Genomic DNA, 12333 nt, shown 5'->3' on the forward strand with positions numbered 1-12333 from the left:
AAAAGGTTCCTCTTTTTGTACAAGTATCCTTATATTAGAATCATAGATTAGCTATTGAATTTATCTCTACTTTGTTTCATTTACAAGTCTTTGAATGATTGTTTAGTTTTTCTTCCATTAGTTAGAGAAGTAGATCAGGGTTACAGTAGTGAACGAAAATATCTCATAAAATCTTGTAACAGTGGCCTCTTCATCATCTCCCTCATGGGATCATGGTTTGAGGGCCCCACTCTCACAACCCCAAAAAGAGATTTATCTTTTTGTCATTGAATAACTTAGGATTTCATGTTGAGTAGATCATTTTTTATGATTTATTTGAGTTTGTTGTATATCAGAAAGCATTCCATTCCATAGATTTAAGCCATTAGCCATCAATAAATTAGTTTCTCAAATTCAACTCATCTTTTCCACATTTAAATAAATTTGTGCATGAATGAAGAAAATCATATGTGTTGTTGCAGGGGTTTCTAATCTGCAGGGAGGAACTCATTCCGCTAGCCTTATCTAAGTCTCTCCACCTCTCGCCAAACCCTACCAACCACTAATACAGATTTTCATTTTGTAGCCACCATGGACAACCACCTTGAGAAAATCCAACTATCTTGAAGAGTTGGGCTGATCCTTGGGTAGTGTGCACCATCCCCATACCTTACTCTACAATCATACATCTTCCTAGCACTTCCTTTCACCTTCCCTACCTTCCTACAACCTTCATCTAAGTTTCCTGTAGTAAACCAGGATATCATGTAGTAACTACAGGAAACCCTGTAGCAACCTATTTTGGACTATTTTGGGTAGAAATGATGATCAGAGCCTAGGGTAGGCATTCAAATTGACTTCCATACCCCTCAATGGAATTTTGGACCAGATTTTCCATACCTTCCTCCCCTGCAAAAGACTAGATTATTAGCTTAGAATTTACATTTCTAAATTGAAAACCAAAATACTCTTTTATGCATTATTTAGCTAGTGCATGCATACATTAGTGAATACAGTGTTAGGATAATTTCCATGGCTACTTAGTCCAGATAGCTAGATGATAGTGTGCAAGGTTAATTAGGTCTCTTCTGCAAATAATGTGTATTAATTCTTAGCTATGTCATTTCATGTCATTTCATAGCACTTCCCATTCAACACTTTCATTTTCCTAAAATAGGCAAGCATTTACTTTCTGCATTAAAGATAGCTTTACATTCATTGTCAGTAGTTAGCCTTCTTCTAGTCAATAGAAGGTTGGTTTGAAAAACCCTATTGGTCTATCGCCCTAGTTGAAAAGTGACAAGAGTAGACTATTGCATCTACTATGCATATAGCAATGTCACCTCCACGTTTGTATGAACCCCGAGTTGATAAAGTAAATTTGGTTGCCCTAGGAGTTGCAGCATCCTTGCTGCAATACTGGGGCTCATCATTTTTTGGTGCCGTTGCTGGGGAGGTGTCTAGGTAGGTGTAATTTCTACTTTCTTTCTATTCTGCAAGTAGTTCCATTCAACAAATAGTTGCAATTTCTGCTTTCTTTTTGTTTTGCATTCAATAGATAGTTGCAATTTTTGCTTTCTTTTCATTTTACAAGTAGTTCTAAAAAAAACCTAAAAGGAAAAAAAAAATCTTTCATGCCTCGTAGGAGTTGAGAAAATTTAGGAAATTTTTTTCCAAATACCCCCACGCCGTCAAACAACCAACCTTCCCTTTCTTCGGTTGCTATCAGCTAGAGGACCCATTAGGCAAACAACCAGAGATCTTTGAGGAGCCTATTGGGGAAGAAGAAGAAGAAACCATTCCACAAACCTACACCATGGCTAAAAATAGAAATGGGATTGAAAATAGAAATGGAGCTGAAAACAGAACTAAGGGTGCTTTTCCCATTAGAGAAACTAATGGAGATGCTAGGATGAAAAACATAAGCCCCTCTTCCCTTCCTCACTTCCATGGCTTAACCTCAGAGGACCCTGATACCTTTTTGTTTGAGTTTGTTGTCATTTGCAGAACTTATGATTATACCTCTGACAACAATAAGTTGAAATTGTTCCCATCTACCTAGGGACAACATCACTACCTGGGATCAAATGTAGCAAGACTTCAACAACAAGTGCATGGATTATTGTAGGTCCAAAGACATCAAAGAGAAAATATTTAGAATGACATTGGGACATGATGAATCCTTGCAAGATTATGAGGAAAGGTTCCAACTCAGCTACAAAAGGGCTAGATGCACCCTCAATCTTGAATCACTCAAGTTAGTCCTTCTTAGAGGGATCGGGGAAGATATCCTAGAAACCCTAAACATGCTTTTATTAGGGGACATCTACCAGCTATCTTATGCTGATTTCAAGGTAGTTTTCAAAAATCATTCTAGGGCAGCTAGAAAGAAGGGTAGGGCTAGTCAAGCTTTGGTCAATTCATCCTCCTACAACAAATGAATCAAAAGTGAAATTGGGAACATGTTGGAGGAATTTAAGAGAAAGATTCTTCATACCCTTGCTCTACAAATGGACACCATGCAAATCAAGAGGAAGAAATAGGAAGCAAAAGGATTCTTAGTTGTATTTTGCCCTAAATGTACTAGAAGGCACCATAGAAATGAATGTCCATTGAATCTTATCGAGATCTACTCCGTCTGTGAGGAAAACCACTCCACATACAAGTACCCTTATCTGACTAGATTGAAATCTATGTATCAAGGATTTGAGTGTGTGACTGAACAACTCTGCTATATCAACCAAAGGAGGTCTCAAGGACCTCGACCATACTAGTAGGGCATGCAAGGGTTGTCCTACCCATATTAAAACCCCAACCAGAATGAATCCATTCCCCCTTGGTGTCCTCCTTCTCATCCTCCATGGTCCACACCTTCTCCCTGGTCTTATGTACCTAAATACCATTCCCAACTTGCCAACCAATCATTTCAGCCATATTCTTCCCCACAGCCTCAGTGGAATACACCATCACAGGGGTGGAGGCCCCCATATAACCAATCTCCATCCTTACTGCCTCCATCTCCATCTCAACCACAATTCCTTCACCCTTATCCACTTAAGCAACCTCATATGCTTGCTCAGCCAAATCCGAACCCGAATAAAAAGAAGGCACAACAGGTCTATAATGGAGAGACATCCTACCTTGCCTATGTTGTGGAAATTCAAGAAATCAACCTCAGGCCTAAAAGAGTGCTTCTAGATAACCAACCTCCATCCCCACCTGAGGAGCTTGAAGAGGAAAAGGAATATAGTGTTCCTCAAGCCAATCCACCTCCTTTTCATTAGAGACTAATCCATCCTAGCTAGAACACCCGAGAAGAGACTGAACTTCTGGATCAATTGAAAAACTTGTGTGTTAAAATCCCACTCCTCCAAGCTATCAAGTATATCCCCATCTAAAACAAGTTAATAAAGGAGAAATGCTTCAAACATCTTGGGAGGAGGAAGAAAGACACCCCTGTCATTGGACAATTGTCTCACTTAATGTTGGGGAGAGTGATTTTCCCAAAGTATCTAGACCTTGGAAGTCCTATGGTAGATGTGCACATTGATGGTATCATTGTCCCCCATACCTTGATTGATCTTCGGGCTACTATCAATGTGATTACTAAGGAGACTATGCTTAAACAGAATCTCCAAGGATCATTAAGGAAGACCACAATAGTATTCCAGCTTGCAAATAGAACCACAGTAGCTCTCGAGGGAGTTGTTGAGGATATGATGGTATTCATTGATTGATGGTCTGCATTTCTCCACTAAGAAATGCAGTAAGATCATCTCCCAAACCTAGAAATTTATCTTCTTTCTAGTTCACTCTTAAAGTAAGGGGAAGATCATAGCCACATCCATTTCCCCTGAGAAGGGTTCCTCCACGTAGTAGAAGCACGTGGTTACGGTCATGAAATAATACAAGGACATCTTCTCCTCACCCATAGGGGTGTCGTTGCACTATCAGGTCAAGCATTCGTTCCATCTGACTCCCAGAACACCTCTACTCAACTAGATGATATCTCATCGCTACATTGTGGAAAATGCCAAGTACAAGAAACGACATGATAAACATTGGGTGCCACACAAGTTTCACGCAGGCAACAAAGTCTAGTTGCATTTGTAGAAAGAACGCCTTACAAGAGCCCATCAAAAGATCAGACCACTCTGATATGGTCCTTACACCATTACCAGGCTTGTGGGAAACAATTATTTGGAGCACAACATTCCCCCATTCCTTGGCTTGCACTGAGTGTTCAATGTGGACCACCCTTGACCATGCTTCCCACCATTACTGGACACATCAAAGATTGTAGAACATCTCACTAGGGACCAGGTTCAACGGAAATTTCCTCACCTCATGGAGGCTCTGCACGCAATGGGGACAATTGCTGCTTAACGGGGTAGGAATGATCTAGGTGGATATTGGTGGAAACTCAGCTATTCCACCTAGACCCCCTAGTCAGTTTCATCTGTTTTTTAAATTGTAGGACAATTTACTATTTTTGGTAGTTTTTCGGGTCCTGAACTCCCGGAGATGTTTTGAGGCCCTAAACAATGTTTTTTTTTTTTTTTTTGGAAAAATGGCTTTGGTGATGCAATCACATCAGCAACTGTAGTCCTCAGAGAGATCTTTCCAATGAGGTATCATACACATCAAACGAAGATAATATGACCAAGTTATGACCCTGGGAAGTTAGCTGCCTAACTAACCCCAACAAGACCCATAAACTCTTGGTGTTACATCTCCCCAAGTTAGGGTTTTGGTTGTTTATGGTTTTCTCTCATTGTTCAATAATAAAAAGGCCCTTCAACCTCATTATAAATTAGTTCATAGTCATTTAGCCACCACATCTCTTCTCAGAGATAAGCTACCATCACCTGAGCTATCTTATTTCTATTTTGTTTATAAGCATAGTTCAATATTTTTCTATTAACGAAATGAAGTGTTATTTCTACTGCATCTTTGTATTTATGGTTATATCTGTAATTTGTTGCATTCTTGTTTAAATCCATATCTTTATGACTCCTATCTAGAACTCAACAGCAACAACAGAGACCAAGCACCTACACACAACAACAAACAAGACAACTACATTAGTTGGAAGAAATAAATAGAAAAGGGACAAAGGAAAAGCACTTACCTAAACAAAAAGAAGCACAGTAGAGTCATCGTCCAGCATGCATCCACCAAGCGAAGAAAGGCATAGGTATGGCACCTCATCCAAGTTCTTCCCTAAGTACGATATGATAAAAGTGTAGGAGTATGAAAAACATTGATTTTATAAGCCAAGGATGGCAAGTTAACTTGGCCACCCTCAACTCAAAAACAAAAAGTGAACTCCTAGTCAGCATGCCACATTGCAATGTCACATCAAGGAGAATGAGTTGAAAGGGCGGTCAAGTTAAGTTGTGTGAGAGTGGGTGATGATTACGAGGGGAGGTTGCATGGTAACCAATGGTCGGCCAATAGTTCCAAAGAGGAAGTCCCGTACATTGCCAGCCAATGCAGTGCTCCTAGGAATCAACCATAAATAGGAAACATTCCCAAACTCTCATGCACCATATGTTCATTTCGATATCAAAGAAGATCAAGACCACCTTGACGAGCCATAGAGGATGAAAGCATGTTTTAGCGACCCTACAGGAAATAGAACTACAGGAAGAACTACATGAAACACAGGGAGCTATAGGAAGCATTGGAAATTCACAAAGAACTCTGCAAGGGAGTGCATAGGGTCCAGTTTTCAAAAAATCTCATCATCCAAAGCATGACAGTGAAAGGTAGGTGGCCCATATCTCCTGTGTTTTGAATTGACAGCTAGGAAAAGGAACGAGAAACAAATATGAGTTTTCTAAGTTTTTACAGTGGGTCTGGGGTTTAGACAAAGTTTTGTGATGTTAAATAAATTTGTGTGGGGATAGAAGAAAAAATGCAGTCATTCTCTATAAAATCTAAACTATCTGTCACCCTGAACAACACAAAGGCTAGCCTACCAAACTCACTATAGTCAACTAACCAGAGAGGAAAGATGACAAAAGGATTCAACAGAATGGAATATACAGAGACATCTAGGATACACCTCATGTTAGCACATGATAAATTTTGGCCAAAGATATGTCCTGACATGCTTAGTTTGGTATGCATATTTTCAAGCTCATTTTTTAGGGTGTAATAAAATAAACAAAATTGGCTTTTATATCCAATTTTCAATTGCCCTCATCAAAGTTTTATTCAAGTTTAAATTAATTTTATTTTGGATATAAAATCATTATATTTAAATATTATTTTGGTTTTATATTTCAGATAAAATAATATTTAATAAAATAAAACTAAACTCATCTCACACTCACTCTGTCATATATTTGCCTCATATGTTACCTATATTCATCTTACCTTATCCTATACTCCACCTTATCTCTTTCCATTTCCACGTTGCCATTAAAATTACCATATCCATTAAATTCCCACTTCATAAAGCTTCTCCATGTCTTATTAAAATCTCCACTCTACTTGTTTCATTTAAACTCTAATTAACTCCATGAATGCAGCTGACATGGCTCAGGGGTAGACAATTCATTTTTAATATTTCATTTTATTTACGGAGTGGGCCTTGCGTTTAATTCCCTGTGTAATCGTTAGTATTTCCTCGCTTCGTTACCAAACAGAGAGGAAGCCAGAAAACATATTCTTGTTTCTTTCCCTTTATTAATCTATAAAAGTTGTGATCCTACTTGTCTGCTTACTAGGGGCATTCACAAGGAAAGACCAGTAGTAGCATACGATTCATCTTTGCATCCGGTCTTGGGACTGTGTTTCTGAATCTATCAATTTAAAGAAAACATGTGTGGAGCACCAGAGCATTCAAAAACCAGCGAGAACAATGAAGATAATGGAAAATTTGCACTTGTTGGGAAACAACTGAAAAAAATGAAGGAAACTCAAAATTGTTTCTTGATTCTACTTGAACTAGCTACAAATAATGACTTGATCAAATTTAAGCAAGTTGTTGAAGAAGATCTCACAACGATTGATGAGATTAGTTTCTAGTATGGGCATCAAAATGGTTCCAAACATATGGGTTTAGAGAAGAGGACTCCTCTAGTGATTGTCGCCCTTTTTGGTAGCCTCAATACATTGACTTATATATTATTTGCTTATGCGAACACCTCCATTTAAAATTCAATGAACAAATGTAAGAGATAGATGCAAGGGATAAGATCAACGACTTACATTAATTTTGGACCCCTAAGGTATTTTGACATTTAATGGAGGAAGGGAGTCTAAAATAAGTTGTTTTCTTAAAACAAGTCATGATTACATGGCAATCAGTGATTAATTTCAGTAACCCCAGGAAAAATACCACTTACTATTCAGACCCCCTTCCGAAATCCAGTTCTAGTTTCAAATGACAACACAGGGTTTAAAGTGGCAACAAAGTTGTTAAAGTGGCATTTGCACAGCTCTGCAATTGTTACAACAGAGTGACAACGAGATCTCTCATTTACCTATTAGACCCCGCCTATATTCCTATCTCTCCAAATATTTTCTTGCATTGACCCAACATCCAGACAAACAAAAAGTGTGGAGCAAGCCTTGGTTAGGCCTTTCATGTGACTTTCATTTCAATAGACACGAGAATATGTACATAGTTTTAATTGGACCAAGGTGCAATACTAGCGAAAAACACAAAGATTGTGATTCCGAGGGGCGAGTGCTATCAATGCTAAATCCAGGAATTGCAACCATCTTGTTAATTTTCATTCTACAATGGCTTCTAGGTACTTTGGCATCCAGAAATGTCACACTAGAATCTATAGAGATTTTCAGAACTCATGAATAGTTTCATGGAAAGCCAACAATTTATTTATGATGTCAAGGAAAAAATGCTTGTTATTTTAGAAGGAGCTTATAATATACATTCAATGTTTTCCTCAGCTACAGAAGCTATAAAGGTACTCATTGGTGATAATCTATGGCCGACCATGTGAGATATCATATGTGAAAGCATTAACTACAACATTGTTGATCTGTTGAGAGGAGGAAAATATAAATGTTTTGTTGAGAAAGTTCAAGTGGGGTCACTCATTTTTCTCATCGAACAAGGAACTTTCTCAAACAAAAATGCATTTAAGGAGACACAATAAAATTAAAGTTTGTAGATCCTTGCTCACACTGTCCTGAAATGATACCATCACAAGACAATCAAGCTTGTTGTAGGGACCATAATTACATTGATTTCAAGAAAGGAACAATGGAAGAATATGAAATGCAGCAATAACAAAGAAATTTTGAAGCAAAGAATTTTTAAACATGAAGAATTTTTTCAAGGATAGATCCCTGAACTGCATCATCTCTATCACGTTCAGAATTTATTAATGGTTAAGCTTAGAAATACAGATAGCACATCAAAGTTTTCTCTACCAAAAAGACAAACTAGCCCTCTCATGTTTCAGTTTGGATCAGACCATATATAATCAGAAGGAATAGGGAATTTTTGGGATTCTCTCAAATCAATATCTGTGTTGTTGCAAACGTTGAATTTTCTAAGTGTTATGAGAGAAATCCCATGAGGAATCAATATTTTTTCTGCAATATTGAAAATGAGCAATATTTTTGCATTCAAGGATCACTGAGCAAAGTATTTTAAGGATAAACCAGTAGTAATCAAAACCATATCCATTATTTTTATGGAACTTGACAGCAAGGTAGGTAATGGTGCCGACACATCTGAGTTGAAAATTTAAAAGGAAGGCCCACAGATTAGCAGAGGAAAGAGTACGATTTTCGGCTGAAGAGAGGGGATTTACTGGACATTTTCACTGCTTTAACTAGTTAAATTATGAGGAAGTATTTGGGTAAATGGGGATGAATTTTTAAAATTAGAGAGAGGTTATTGTCAAGAATGTAACAAAGAACATTAACATCTTTCAAATTTGTCACAGGCATCATAGATTGGGAGATTGGAAGGAATTTTTGGGCCCAATTTTTAGGGTTCATTTTTTCCTATCTTAGACATTTGTTTTTAAATGCAGATTCTAAAGAGCTGGAGACGATTTTCAAAAAACCGAGAGAGGTTTTTATTAAGAACAATCTCAAATACTAAAAAATCCTCTAGTTTTTTAACATTTGTCAAGGTTTGATAGATATGAACTCATATTTTACCCCTAGTTTTTAGAAAAACTGGTCCATTTTTCATGGTAGACAATTCTAAAACTCAACATAACTATTTATAATTTAGGCAAGTGATTGGAATCAACTTCCTGATAATGGGCGATGGATTCATCTATATATATATATTTTAATTTCAATGTAAAAGGGTTGTTGAGGGTGGAATAAAAGAGAGATTTTCTTTTGTAAACTAGGAAGTTTCAATTCAAGTGATCGATACGTAAGTACATAGCTCTTTTTCTCAAGTATTTTTGTGTCATTAGTTGCTGGTGATGTTATTATTTCAAGTGTTTATGTGTTATTCTCTAAGTTATTCATGAAATGTTTTATTTTCCCATTATTTGAATGAAGTTTATATCTGTAGAATTCATCCAAGATAGATGCTCCATTTCATTTGTTTCAGATAATCTGAATGTTTTTCTTCTAAAGTTAATCATAGAATTCATCCTTGAGATGCTTTATGTTTAATTGGTTGGGTTCCTTAATTCCTCTACCATATGCTACAACAAATTCAAAGATCCAGAAGCCTGAATACCTTTCCCTTGTCATAAAGTTTCTCTATAACCAGTGATTGTTCACTTTCATCAAACAAACACCATGCCCAATGGACCTCTTCTTTACCCTGCAACCAAAATTTTAAAACCAATTTCTTTATCATCATGCCTAGCCTAAAAACCTATACTATGATTGATTGAAAATCTAATAGAGAGATACCTCTCTAAAGCTGGAAGGGATAGATCCTAGCTTTGCAAGCGGTTTTGTGGTTACCTCTGGGTTTCTCTCACAACCGTGGGAAATTATGGAGTGATAACATCCTGGCGACCATAATGGGGACCCTCAAGGTTTCAACTTCCCTATAAAAGACTATCAAGTTTCAAATCTGATTGTTGATGGTGGACAATGATTAGACACAAGAAGATTGAACCATTCACCTAATGACTCCAATCAAGTTTCAACTTGATCCAAAGACTCCATTGTCAAAGAATCCAGATTGCATAACACTTATGGTCACTCCACTACACACTGATCATGTTGCTTGCTAAACAAGATGACAGGGTATGTGGCAGACCCTATCTCTATTGAAGGTTTCAAGGAATACTGGGATAATTTTGATGATGATAAAATTGATGAAGCTTTCTCATATTTTTTTTCCTATTTACCTATAAAAATGCAAATGTAGCTTTGAAGCAAAGACCATATTTTTAGCAGAGCTTATTGAACAAATTGAGAAGGATCTTCAAGCATTATAATTTCAAATTCAGGGCCACAATATACAATTTCAAAATCATTCCTTTGAGAAACTTTTCCAATTAAAACAAGAAGTTGTAGTGATGCTTTTTGATATTGAGGTTGAGGATTGTTTTGAGAATAGGTCTGATGACTCATAGCTAAGACTATATGATGGTAAAGAAATCATATATGAACTTCCCAAGCATGACGATAAATTTGGAGAATACTTTGAAAATCAAACAATAAGTCATGTCTTTCATGATCCCATAACTATCTATATGAATGAATTGTTCACTACATAGTTCTGATTGTGTTTCTGTTGTGAATATCAAGCTTACAATCAGTTTCCAGTGCCCTTACAAGCTCTATTTTTTATTCTTCTTAAACATAGTCAAGGAGCCCAAGTATTGGATCAACTTTTTGATTGGTTATATTGGAGGTTTTACATTGCTTGAAATCAAGCATTTGGTTATCTGATGTTAGAATAGGAATGTTTATACATAAATAAGCTTACTGGGAAAGCATCTTTTTCAACATTTAGTTTACAGTTTGCAGTATTCAGTGTCATTTTCAGTTTCTATAGAGGTTTGAGTTTCAGAATAGGCCACAAGTGTAGAAATTTTGAATAATATAACACTTATTCACAGAGATTATCCCGATTATACACTATTTGCGGAATGCATGCATAATACATAACCTCCTCTACGTTGATCATCAATTTTGCGGAATTAAAAACAATGAAACATCAATCGCACGCGCACATTAACACAGTATGTACTGGGGAAAGCATACAACTGAAAACCCCCAACTATCTGTATATTATAATGATAGAGAACATGTAAAAATATATAGTACAATACTCCTCACAAGTACTCAGTACTATCTCCACCTGCTACACTCAAACTAGCTCAGATCTTAATCAAGTCACAGGTTAAAATCTCCTCCGCTGTCTGCCTGCCTCCACTACGCAATCCAATATGAGAATAGGAATGATCCAAACTCGTTTCCCTTGACTTGTACCACGCAATCCTCATTGGAAATCTCAATCATTGATTGTGCAAATCTCATGCATAGCTATAGTCACAACTGATAGTAGTCTCCACCTCTAACACCTGTCTCCACTGAACTATCCATGCACTGAGTTAATTGATGTATTCTTTAGTTGCTTTATGAGTTAATAATTAGTGAATTAATTAATAATTAATTCACATCACTCATCACTAGTGTATTCTACAATTAGACTAAATACAACTATTTCAACTAAGTCAAACTGAACACAACTCCATCAACTCCTCAATCAACTCCACCAAACTCAATCACTTGAGTTCTAACTGAAGTCCATCATGCAATAGCTCAACTAACCCATAAGAAAAGCGTATTTCCTTCTGGAAGTTGCATGTTCCACATTCGTAGCTCGAACTGAAGTGCTCCAAGAGGATAAGATAATGTTTATAGTCCAAATATTATTAAGAGCTAATAATATTTGACTATTCTATTTTTAGCCTGGCAGTCTAAAAATAGACTTCGCCCATATGTCTAACAATAGAAGTCCATCTATTTTTATGAACATGACCAATCATCCACAAATAGCATCCTATAACTCATAGACCATGATCCATATGTCTAAAAATAGACATAGTCTAAAAATAGACTTTGCACCAAAAATAGCCTATGGGTCCACTTAGTGAAGGCGACTCCTTTCCACTAAGCTCCATCATCTTGTTGTATTTTCAACACTCCCTCTCAACAAGATATGGATTATCTACAACCCCTATCCTGCAACTCTGGAATTTTCTGCATGCAACACATTTTCCCAGTCCACTTGCTCCAACAACACTTGGAACAAAAACACTCCCAACTGACCACTTTGTTGGGCTAGGAACATACTTTGATGCTGAACCTCTACTTGCTGCTGACAAGTGCTCCCTCTCTGACATCTGTGCTACTGCAACATCTCCATGCATC

Source organism: Pinus tabuliformis, chromosome Q, assembly GCF_031772625.1.
Source record: "Pinus tabuliformis cultivar Carrire ecotype Pingquan chromosome Q, CPIR1, whole genome shotgun sequence".
Taxonomy (NCBI): Eukaryota; Viridiplantae; Streptophyta; class Pinopsida; order Pinales; family Pinaceae; genus Pinus; species Pinus tabuliformis.